The following is a 10,967-nucleotide window of genomic DNA, read 5'->3' as shown; positions in this document are numbered from 1 at the left end:
GCCTGATACGGGAACAATTCTAATAGTTAGCTCTCAGTGCCACCCTTTTCTGTTCTTTCTAGGGTTTCTGTCTGCCTCAGAAGACAACTCTAACTTCCTCTCTCCTGAAGATGTGTATCAGCCACTTCCCATCTAACCACTGCAGAGTTGACACAATGCCAGACTGCTCTGTTATGGTAGTCTGTAAATGCTACGCTACTTGCTGTTCTGAAGAACTGGTCAGTCAAATACCATTTACAGTAGGAGAAGGCTTCACAGGCAACGGGAATCAGATTATAACATTTATAAATATCCCTTGACTTGGTGGGTGGGAACCAAAAGATTTCTGAAAATATTCGGTGGAGTTCCACTTTTTTTTTTTTTTTCCTGTGTCTACCAATGCAAGCACGGACCAGTTGATGAATTGTTCTTGCAGAGGGTCAACAGTGTTCACGGAAGAGAGATGGCAATTCATTCACTGTCAAACGCGTCTAAAAAATCCTCATAAAGAAAAATCCAAACCAAGCATTACAAATGGTACATAAGAGTTTGTACAATTATCAGTTTGTTCAGTGATTTCAGTTTTGGCAGTTTTTACACAGGACTGTATAAAGCAGCTAAGCAGTCTTGCATAGCTGCCATATATAGCATAAAGCTAGTAATCCCAGACATAGAAATGGTTGAACCATCTCTTTTAGCTAAAGAAGTCGTGTACAGTAAAAGCTAATAAACCCAGACACAGACTGCGCTGAACCGTCTTTTTTTTTCTTTTCATGGGTGGACGAGAGCCTGCAAATCCACAGAGAGCGAGCGAGCGAGCGAGAGAGTTGCAGTAGCACATTACCGCAGTAAGTACATCACTGCTCCAACACGTATTGGTGGCACAAGACAAAGAAAGAGACCGGGGAAGAGAGAAGCAGGACAAGTTTGATTTTGTAGAGATTTTCTTGCATTAATTGGGGAGGAGACGATGATACAGAGGAGGTTTACAGCCACAAGGAAGTGGGAATTCGTCTATTCCTTTAGGCCACGTTTTTCATCTCCACAGTTGTTTTCCTGAGACAAGTCAGGTCCAGCACATCCCTCAGGAATCAGGTCCTTTCTGAAGAGCTCAGTAAATGGGACCCACTTCTTCCTTCTTTCTTTTCGAAAATCTAACATGACCAACTCCATGAATTTGACGAGGGCACTGGCAAGGCCTTCCTAGTTTTACTCTATATTCACTCTACTCACAGGATACCAGATTCGGCCCAGACAGGAAACGGAGAGTGAGAGACTGAGAGGACCCCTTTGACAACAACTTGGTGCAGTTACAGAGAGAGAGAGAGAGAGAGAGAGAGAGAGAGAGAGAGAGAGAGAGAGGAAGATGGCATCTAACATCCTTGGAACACTAAAAGGATCCATCTCAGAATAATTTGAAGGAAAACAGAGATGGAGGATCTGGGGCAGGAGATATTGCTCAACCCCTGTTTGTCTACAGTTCTGGTACGTTTTAGCTGATTACCAGGAGGACCGCTGCTCTAAATGGTATCAAATCCTTTCCTCATAATATTAGAACAGACAGTCTAGTACATAGTACTGTACTACTGAACGAAAATTGGACAAAGTTCAATTAAGAAAGATCAGAATGAATTAATGCATTTGACGAAAGAGAGCAGAAGAAAATTAGTTTCATTAAACTTACTGAGCATCGTATATAACTCGGCATGCCAGTCTGAAAACTCTGAACAGGTCATTCAAACGAGACTGACTTGGTATTGAATAAGTCAATTCGAATGGGGGGAGGGGGCACGAGGGATGGCCTTCTGCCGAAAGGATTTTCAGGATTCAGATGAATAATGGGAAGAATTTTTTTTTTACCAAACCGAGAAAGAAAGAGAAGAAAATCGTCTAAAAAAGAACCAACTGCATGCGATTTTCCAGCAGATCATACAGGAACAAGAGATAATATAAATTTCAGCCGTAAGGTCTTCTGTGACTTTCATTTGTTCGTTTTTCACAGCAAGCTCCGTTTGAGAATCTCTGCAAGCAGAGCACCTGACAGTTTTCCAATCAGTCTCGCTCAGCTGATTCAAACGGATCCTCCCATTGCCCATTTCCGAGAAGGATGGGCTTTTTTTTTTTAATGTCGCTAATTTATGGGAACCTACAATTATAGGCCGCTCTCTGGTTTGTTTTTTAACAGCCCAAACACTCGAAGCAGTATTGTCGTCACTTCGTCAGATTCTGGAAATGGGGCAAATCTCCTCTCCACGCGTCTAAAATTTTGGACTTTTCCTACAACTTGCAGCAGAGGAGCTGAAGGACACAGTACTGAAAAGATCTCCCTTGAAACAGAGTTATCACTCATCACTTTCAACTAATTTTCTTCAGTTTTTTCCTGCATTGAGAACCCAACACTTCAATCCTCAGTTTCATCCACCATTATTCCGAATTACTACTATAAGCAAGTATCCTAGGCTTTAGATATCAGAACGCTTCAAACGTAATTTTATCAAACCCGAATCAGATCAAATCAACTGGTTTCTTGGTCTTAGATATTAAAAACTGAATAGCTCGACCCAGTATCTGGGCGCCTGTTCTGGATTTTGTGTTGGGTACGAGAGAGAGAGAGAGAGAGAGAGAGAGAGAGAGAGAGAGAGAGAGAGAGAGAGAGAGTGTGAAGGGGCCCTGCCCTGGAACTTTGAGGGAGAGAGAGAGAGAGTGTGAAGGGGCCCTGCCCTGGAACTTTGAGGGAAAGGACGTCCATGGTACGTTTTCTGCCTGCTTAGCTGAACACGTATAAAAATAGATAGTACAGAGGAGGGCCAGGCCTGAATTCTTCATAAAAACGGAACCTATGGCCAATGGCCACAGCCATGGCCGTTCGTAGAGAGTGACGCTGTGATCACGCCATGGGTACAGACCAAAAAGCTGAACCGCCCACGAGCTCAGAATCTGTTCCACATTTAAGGAAAGCAAACTGTCAGGCTACATAACACTGACCAGAAAAGAAATGCATACTGTGAGTCTTCTAGCATTCACCGCCACTCGTGCGCTCCCTCCAGTGAAACAGCCAAAAACCAGAAAGCAAAGCTGCATCCGTCCGTCATTATTCCTTTCCTTGCAGAAAATAATTGCAACCTCCTCTCTTTTCCGCACTTTTCTCATATACACAAAGGGCCGAGTGGTGCTCCAGTATGTAAACAGAACAAGGTTTGCTTCAACCCAGTTTTAACTCCGGCATTTCCTGAAAAGATTATGTAACTGATTGGCTTCTTCATAATATAAAAGACTCAGCAAAGAATGGATATATCAAATTGTGAACAATATCACTGCAGATACATGACAAGGAAATGTGGAAATAACCAGTCTCAGTTTGTCAGGGGTATGTTTAGCTATGCTGGGAAACACTGGATTCGAACAAAATAACAACACAAGGTGCAGATGATAACCCAGTAGTCGGGGCACTAATTTTTTTGCATGGTCTGTAAGTGTTATTTCTCCGTGTACTCTCCTTTTCAACCACCAGGGCCACAGATTTGCTGCAAATAGAAAGCTTCCCTGTGGTGATCACAAGAAATTTATGGCTGCAGGAGATGCCACTGTTTCACAATAGATGAACGACAACAAGAACCATGATTGTCAAATCTAGGAAGATACAAGGCAGTTGAAATAAACAGTAGTCTGAATTTCTAGTGAGAAGCTCGTTTTTCTCCTCAATGAGGCTCTTCATCAGTCACGTCAAATAAAGAGGGATAGGAAGTCATGACCAACAGCCCATAGGCTGAGAAGCTTGTCTTCCTCTATGAAGATCTTTTCATCAGTCACGTCAAAAAAACAAAAAAATGAAAGTGTAGGAACTAGGATGTCCTGACCGAAACTGCCTAGTATGCCTCACAGTACCAAGATTCCTGTAATGGAAGGGAAAATACAAAAGAGTAACCATATAACGAAACAAGAAAATACACGAGAACGGGATCCAATTCTGCCAGAAACTTCCCGGCGATCAATCACAAACACAACCACACTTTAGAAACTGAATTTTGCACCTGCACCTTCTCACATTTTTCGTTTTATAGAAGTGAAGAGGGAAATTTTGTGACAGTTGTCTCAGCCAGAACGTAGGTGCAAATCAACTGCATAAATCACAGTTAATTTGATTGGAACAATCGTAGGTGCAAATCAACTGCATATAAAACCCTCTCATAAGAGGCAAGTATCCAGACAAAGACACCTAAACAGTGTCCCATTCATACTGAAACATAAACAGATTTAGCAGCATCTGTTTGCTACTGAAAAAGAATCTTCAGGTCTCCAGTTGACCATAAAAAAGATATCAAAGAGACATTAAGAAGCGAAGCAGTCATATGCAGAGACCTATCATACAATTATATGAAGTAAAATCCACTCGGTACCACAGGTCACGGGTCTTTCTTTGGGCCAGCAACCAATCTGGAAAACCCAATTGTTATTTTGTACCCACTTTTTTTCTCTTTTTTTTTTTTTTTGGATTCAATCAGGTTAGGCTCCATGGTGAAGCACAAAGAAATAAGTGGGCAGAGGAGCCCTAGGTGCAAGCATCTTTGAAACAAGATGAAAAGACAGCTACGCCACACCAACTCCACACAGATTTCTGTTTAAATGGCAATCACCCTTTTGCAAACAGGTGTATGTATTCACACTACAGAACTTACTCAAGCCAGTGGTAATTGAAGTTCTGTCTTCTAGCTCCTCCTACCCCCACTTCGTCTGCGCCTTTTGCTTGTTGTGCCCCTGAGAAACAGACTAAGGGCCCTCTCCAGGGCCTTCAAGTCTTCATTCAGCACTACTCTTCTTCCCTAGTGCTAGAAAGTTACCAAGCATCTGTCATCGACCGGGCCTCCAAGAAGAAACCCACCATGGGGCATATCTGGTCCTGCAGAGATGAGATCGAGTACATATACAGATCCTTGTCTATTATTTGGGTCCACAAGACATGATGCACCAATAGCCAAGATGATTTTTTGGATAGAATAAGCACTGCCCAGCAACTTCTCATTGTTGGCAGCTTGCTTCCTGTTTGACTTCATAGACATAGAGTAATTTCTTATTGTTGGGTACTTTGATCTTGTTTGGGATTTGTATTTTCTTTTTCGACTCACATAGTTCTATCTCCCTAAAGAGTTTCATCTTAATGAAACTTATTCCCATTGCTTTACCTCTCAAAAAGGAAATAGTTCTGCCTTCTTTGCACAATAATATTATCACCTGATTTGCACAATGTGTGGTGAAAAGCAAATTCACCCTCCTAGTTGAAACCTTGGAATAGCAAGAATTCACTAAAAATGATCTTCTGCCAATAATACCATCAACACCAACAAATGTTTTTGTTCAGCATTGAACTACTAACTCCAACACTTTCATAATCATGATGAGTTTACTCAACAGATTCTCCACCCATTGACTCTTTTTAGAAGCATCTATCCCATTGTCGCATTTAGTCTGTCATCCTTACGGCCACATTTCAGCTACATACTCACTTTTTCATTTACACGCAGCTTAAGTAACTATTGTCAAAGAGCTGACTGGTTGTTAACATATAATAAGAAACTGGTTTCCATTAGAACTTTAAGTGAACCACGCATGATGTTTGATGTCAAACAAGACACATCTTAAACCTCATCAAATTTCTAGCAGCATTTTGGATCAATGGTCCTTAACAGAGTCTATTCCCTTGGAGTCAAATCAGAAAGAAGCCTAGCAATAATAATAAGAATAATCACTCTAAAAAAAACAAATGATGTAATGAATGATGATTGAACTGCATAAAGGAGTATAAATTGTTATCCAAGCTTTGACAGAAAGATGCAAGTCATCAAATGCTATGTAATTTAAGTTAAAAAAAAATTAAAAAAAATGCAACTTCGTCTCCATCATACTCATCATCACATTATCATATCCCAAGACTTAAACCAAAATTACTGAAACAGGCAAAATGAACACTTGACTCCATTTTTAACTATAACTTGCTAACTTAGTTGTTGATCCACCACCTCCAAGTTTTTCCTCAGTAGTTTACTTTGCTTCTGGCATCATCATCCTTGTCCCTATTATCTTGAGGTGCCTACAATCCTTGTCTTTCATTTTGCTCAATCATTTTCCTGCTCTGTTGGTAGGTTGGACTTGAAATCTTTCCACACCATCCAATTCATGTCACTTTTAGCTTTCCTCTTTTTCTTGTCAACCCAAACACACATTCACAAAACTTTTCTCATTGGTGCAAAGGATTCATGTAATGTATAACAATTGAAGAACAGGTACAGAAAAGTCTTACAGAAAAGTCTTACATGACTCACACAGAAAGAAGTCTCACAAAGACAGAATTAAGATGGTAAACTCTTACAGGAGTCTCATAGGAAGAGGTCTTACAGAAGAGTCTTAGTTAAAGGTGTTTTAGTTATGTTAGTTTTCTATTTATGTTCAATTGTTCAATTGTTCACTTGTTCTAAGACTTATCTTTTAGTGTTTAACTTTGGGTGTAAGTGGGATAAGGCTAGTTTGATTATAATTGGATTCTACTTGTTTCCTCTATTATAAATAGAAGTTCGTTGTATTCAAATTACATCAAATCAATGAAGTTTTTCTTTTTTTAAAAAAATTCAACAATAACAACATAATTTGACCAATAACTTTTCATTACATGTGCTATCTTTCAACAGCAGGCTATAAACCCTTCAATTCAAAGACCTGTCTAGTTTTTTGTTCACCTTATCTCTCTATTCATCAATCATTAATTAACATTATTTCACCTGTTGTCAACATACACAAGGTATAGTAGTATATGGCAGTCATCTCAAACTAGAATAACAATCTTGCACACATCTTACATACCATTGCAATTGAAGCCAGCAAAAGGCTAAATGCTATCGCCCTAGAAGGTAGGGAAAGTAACACATATAAACACTAAAAGAAGATTCTGGCAAATGCAGCTTTATATAAGCATAACTAGTAATTACAAAGTAGAACCTATTACTTAGACCACATTTACATAGTCTGAAAGTACTTTCCTGTGGGGTGTTGCAATTTCCACTTCTTAGGATCCGAGACTTTTGTAATTTATTGGGTGGGCCAGATGAGAGCATAGCAGAGGAGAGGAAAGAAAACTAGGGAATAAGCAGGAAAACAATAAAAGAGAAAGACCTCTAGCTCCACTCGGGCACCTTAATGTTGGAAAAAGACACATGAAATTTCCATGCAAGAGTAGTTTGCAGATTTTTTTTCATAACAAAAAGAATTCAATTAAGAGAGCTCCTGAGGGAGACAAGTACAATCAATAAGGATACACTATGGAACAAGCAAAAAAAGTCCAGAAGAACATATGATATAGCAAAACAGCACCCACGCTAAAAATACAGAGAGGAAGAAAGGTTCCTACAGTGGGTTGCAGATTTCTTACAAGCAGACCTAGTTTCTCTGAGCTTATAAGAGACAGAAAGAAAGTTCTACATAAAATAATGTCATAGTTTCATACATGTAGATTAACCTCTCATCTTTCTAGCAGATCACATAAAGAAGGAGACATTCAATATATGAAGTGCTTACCTAAATTTCCTTTTCTTTTTCTTTTGTTATTTTTGAAAATGGTAACGAGAGATTTGATTAAGAGAGAGAGAGACAGAGAAAGAGATGTCACAAGGGCAACAAAGATCTCCAAAGGAGCACAAGAGAAAGAAACTAAGACAATGGCTAAGAAATGGGGATGGAGTTCCTCATTCAAAGGTGTTGCTAGGAAACTTCATTATTAACCGAGGAACTAACTAGACTCTTGGCACTTACAGGGGTCTCACTCCATTTTCAGGACATAATTCCAGCAAAAAAGCCAAAAGGAAGGTACAAGTCAAGGCTCTTTAAAACAGAGTTTTATCTTGAAGAGAGGAAGTACATTGGTATTAATAGACAAAATTTCCTACAAATGTTTATGTACCTCCCTCACATGAAAAGGTATCTTGCATTAGTGTACACAGAGGGGCAAAAAAAGACCTCCACAGAAAGTAACTAAAGACGACTTCCCAAAAGGTCTTTTTAGGAGAGATATACCCTAATATTAATAAATAAAAAATTCCTTATTTACACACTCACACTTCTTTTAGTATCAAATGACTCACCAAATCTAAATGCCAATAAAACTATGATTTTCATTCCATAACAGTATAACTCAAACCTAGGGAAGACTTCAATATTAAGTTAGGATATAAACCTAGGAGATTCAACTGACCCTAGTCACAAAGCAAGAAAGCTTAGAAATATTTTTCTAAGACTGCTGAAACACAGGAGAAAATAAAAGTCACTTTTCTGTGGTTGCTGATAGCTACAAGAAAATCACACACACACAAAAGAAATATATATATATATCCAGAATCTAGAAAATAACATTGGACCCAAGCAAAAATAAAAGATATCACACGCACATGAACCCAACTCCTTGGAGAACAAGAAGGGACTTATTTCTTTATGCATGATGAAGAACAAGCTCAATGCCGATATCAGCTCACCAACCTGCAGTCCCAAGCCTCTTCCCAATACTAGGATATTGTTGTTCCAGCATTATCTAACAAATTCATTTCAAGGAAACTAGTCTAAGGCAAGCATAAGACATCAACCAAGAGACAAATCCAAGTAACTGTAATGAAGTAGGGTGAAGACTTCGATTCAAACTCAAGATTGAGTAAACTTTCATCCCTTCAGCTAGGCTCTCTAGTGAAACAAGCTCCAATGAAATACCATTAATATCAGAATAACATGAACTTCTTCATCATCCTTGTTTATTTTGATATTCACAATAGAGCACCAGGCATTTCATTGAGCACAGTTTGAAGCCACCTAGCAACAACCTCCAAACAAGTCATAAACATGAAAAATCATAAAGTAATCGTAACAAAAGTTAAACAAGTGCAAGAAGCTTTTGGCAGAATTGACCATGAATAGTTTCCTCAACCACAAGTTTTCCGATATCATCGTATCAAGGATGAGCCAATGGCTTGCTACAAAACACAGGTGTGTGCAAGACAAACTTGAAACATTTTGACCAATAGCACTATAATTACAATATCTGCTGCAAATTCATTTTGAGAGAAGATAAAATATAAAATAATTATGCCTTAGTTGCTCCACGACTAGATGGAATACATTATTTAATAATAGTGTACAACAGAGGAAGTAGAAAATTTTGAGGTCCTTGCACCGAGTCATCATTAGCTGATTAAATGCTGCATAGATTTCTCTAACCATATTTTTTTTCCAACTAAGCTGTACTGACACTTTATTCCCCACCTCCCCTTGGTGCAAATTACAACAGAAATTTGAGGTAAGATACTTCAACCTTATGGCATATACAATAGTAGTCAGCCAAAATTTAGAAAAGTGCATACGGTAATACTCCACTTCTGAAGAAGGCGGTAATCTTCACAAAGGAAATCTCTCATAAACCAATCTCAACCGCATCTCAACCAATCGATCATTAAACTCTCCATCACTAACCTTCAACATGTGGGAGAGTCTCAAAGAGAGCCCGTGCTCCAGTAGTAGCCGATGTCTCGGCTTTATCTTCCGCTCCAGGCTAAACGAGAAATATTGTGGAAACTTCTTCAATTCCTCCAATTCTCCATTCATTTCATTCAAGAAATAATCGACTTTCGGTCTGCAATTCTTCTCTACACTAAACGTCAACAAGCCAGGCGATCTCAAGACCATTTTTACGGTCTCCGTATAAGAAAATCCCAAACTCTGCAAATACTCGAGCTTGGGAGTCAGGGTTGACTCCACACTAGACACTAGCAGAAGAGAAGTCTGACACGTGATCTTGTCAGGTCCACGAAACCCAGCCTTCGCAAGAAGAAGAGGGCCGGGCGAAGCTGATCAGGCACGCTGGAGATGAGTAGCCTCGGGCATCAAGTGATGAATCTCCGAATATCCCCAAACGGAATTTGAACTTCGGTCAGGAGAAATTCAAAAACCGTGTGGAGGTCAGAGGCGGGTTCAGCGGTCAGGAGCTGCGGAAGCATCCCGAAAATTCGTCTCATATCGGAATGTTCAATACCGAAGTGTAGAAGACATTTTTCGACGGATATGACGGACTCGAAGGAGGCAGAGCGGAAATTAGGGTTCTTCTCGAGGGCCTTCGAGGAGTCGACATTGAGGCGCTCTAGGTAGAGGAGCTTCCGGCGGAAGTGGAGACCGGAATCGGATGTGGGAGGGGGGAGGGGATACGACGGAGTGCTTTGAGAGGGTTGAAGCCAACTAGATTAAGGGGGTTTAGTCCACAACGAAGCGGAATGAATTCCCCCCGCATTACTTAGTTCATCCCACTTGTGAAGTTAGTGCAAAATTATTTAAATTGAAAGCGAGATAACACCGTCTTATCCCCCCCCCCCCCGAAACTTCTCCTCTCCTCTCGCTCGGTTTTGTCTCCCGATGAATTTTTTCGCGCCCGACCCTCTTCTCTCATTTTTGTTCTCTCTGCTCCCTCTACTCCTCTCGCTCGGCTCTCGTTTTCGTTCTCTGCTCCCTCTGCTCCCTCTACTTTCTCTTGTTAGCTCTCGTTTTTGCCCCATCTCCCTCTCTCGTCTCTCTCTCTAGGCCTTTCTCTTCCTTCTCCCTCTCTCTTTTCCCTCTCTCTTTTCCCTCTAGGCCTCCATCTCTTTTCACTCTCGGCCTCCCTCTTCCTTCTCGTTCTCGCTCTTCTATTTCCTCTTCCCCCGATTTCCTTTGATTTAACCTATTCCGGTTTCGATATCCTTCGATTTTCGATAGTTAGGCGTCGATTTCTTCCATTGGGCTTACATTTCCCAATTCGGCGTTCTCCACCAAATTTCAAAAGGTAATCCGAAACCCTAATTTTTTTTTCCAACTAATTTAGTGTTGTGTTTGAGTTAATTTGAATTTTTGTGCGTAATTTATCTTGATTGTGGCCAAAATCTGGGATGTAGGGTTAGGGTTTATGGGATTTAGGGTTCAAATTCGTGTTGATA

The 10,967-nt window shown here is 40.1% G+C and overlaps 1 pseudogene; it reads right to left on the bottom strand.

The window, feature by feature from the left end:
• Positions 1-9,021: 9,021 nt before the first annotated feature.
• Positions 9,022-10,550, bottom strand: LOC137937233 (transcription termination factor MTEF1, chloroplastic-like; annotated as a pseudogene).
• Positions 10,551-10,967: the final 417 nt, after the last annotated feature.

Source organism: Aristolochia californica, unplaced genomic scaffold, assembly GCF_029961685.1.
Source record: "Aristolochia californica isolate CCGP_79_NKW_82.1479 unplaced genomic scaffold, dmAriCali1.0.hap1 SCAF_7, whole genome shotgun sequence".
Lineage (NCBI taxonomy): Eukaryota > Viridiplantae > Streptophyta > Magnoliopsida > Piperales > Aristolochiaceae > Aristolochia > Aristolochia californica.
The sequence above is the reverse complement of the archived record's forward strand: the minus strand, read 5'-3'. Positions and strand labels throughout refer to the sequence as shown.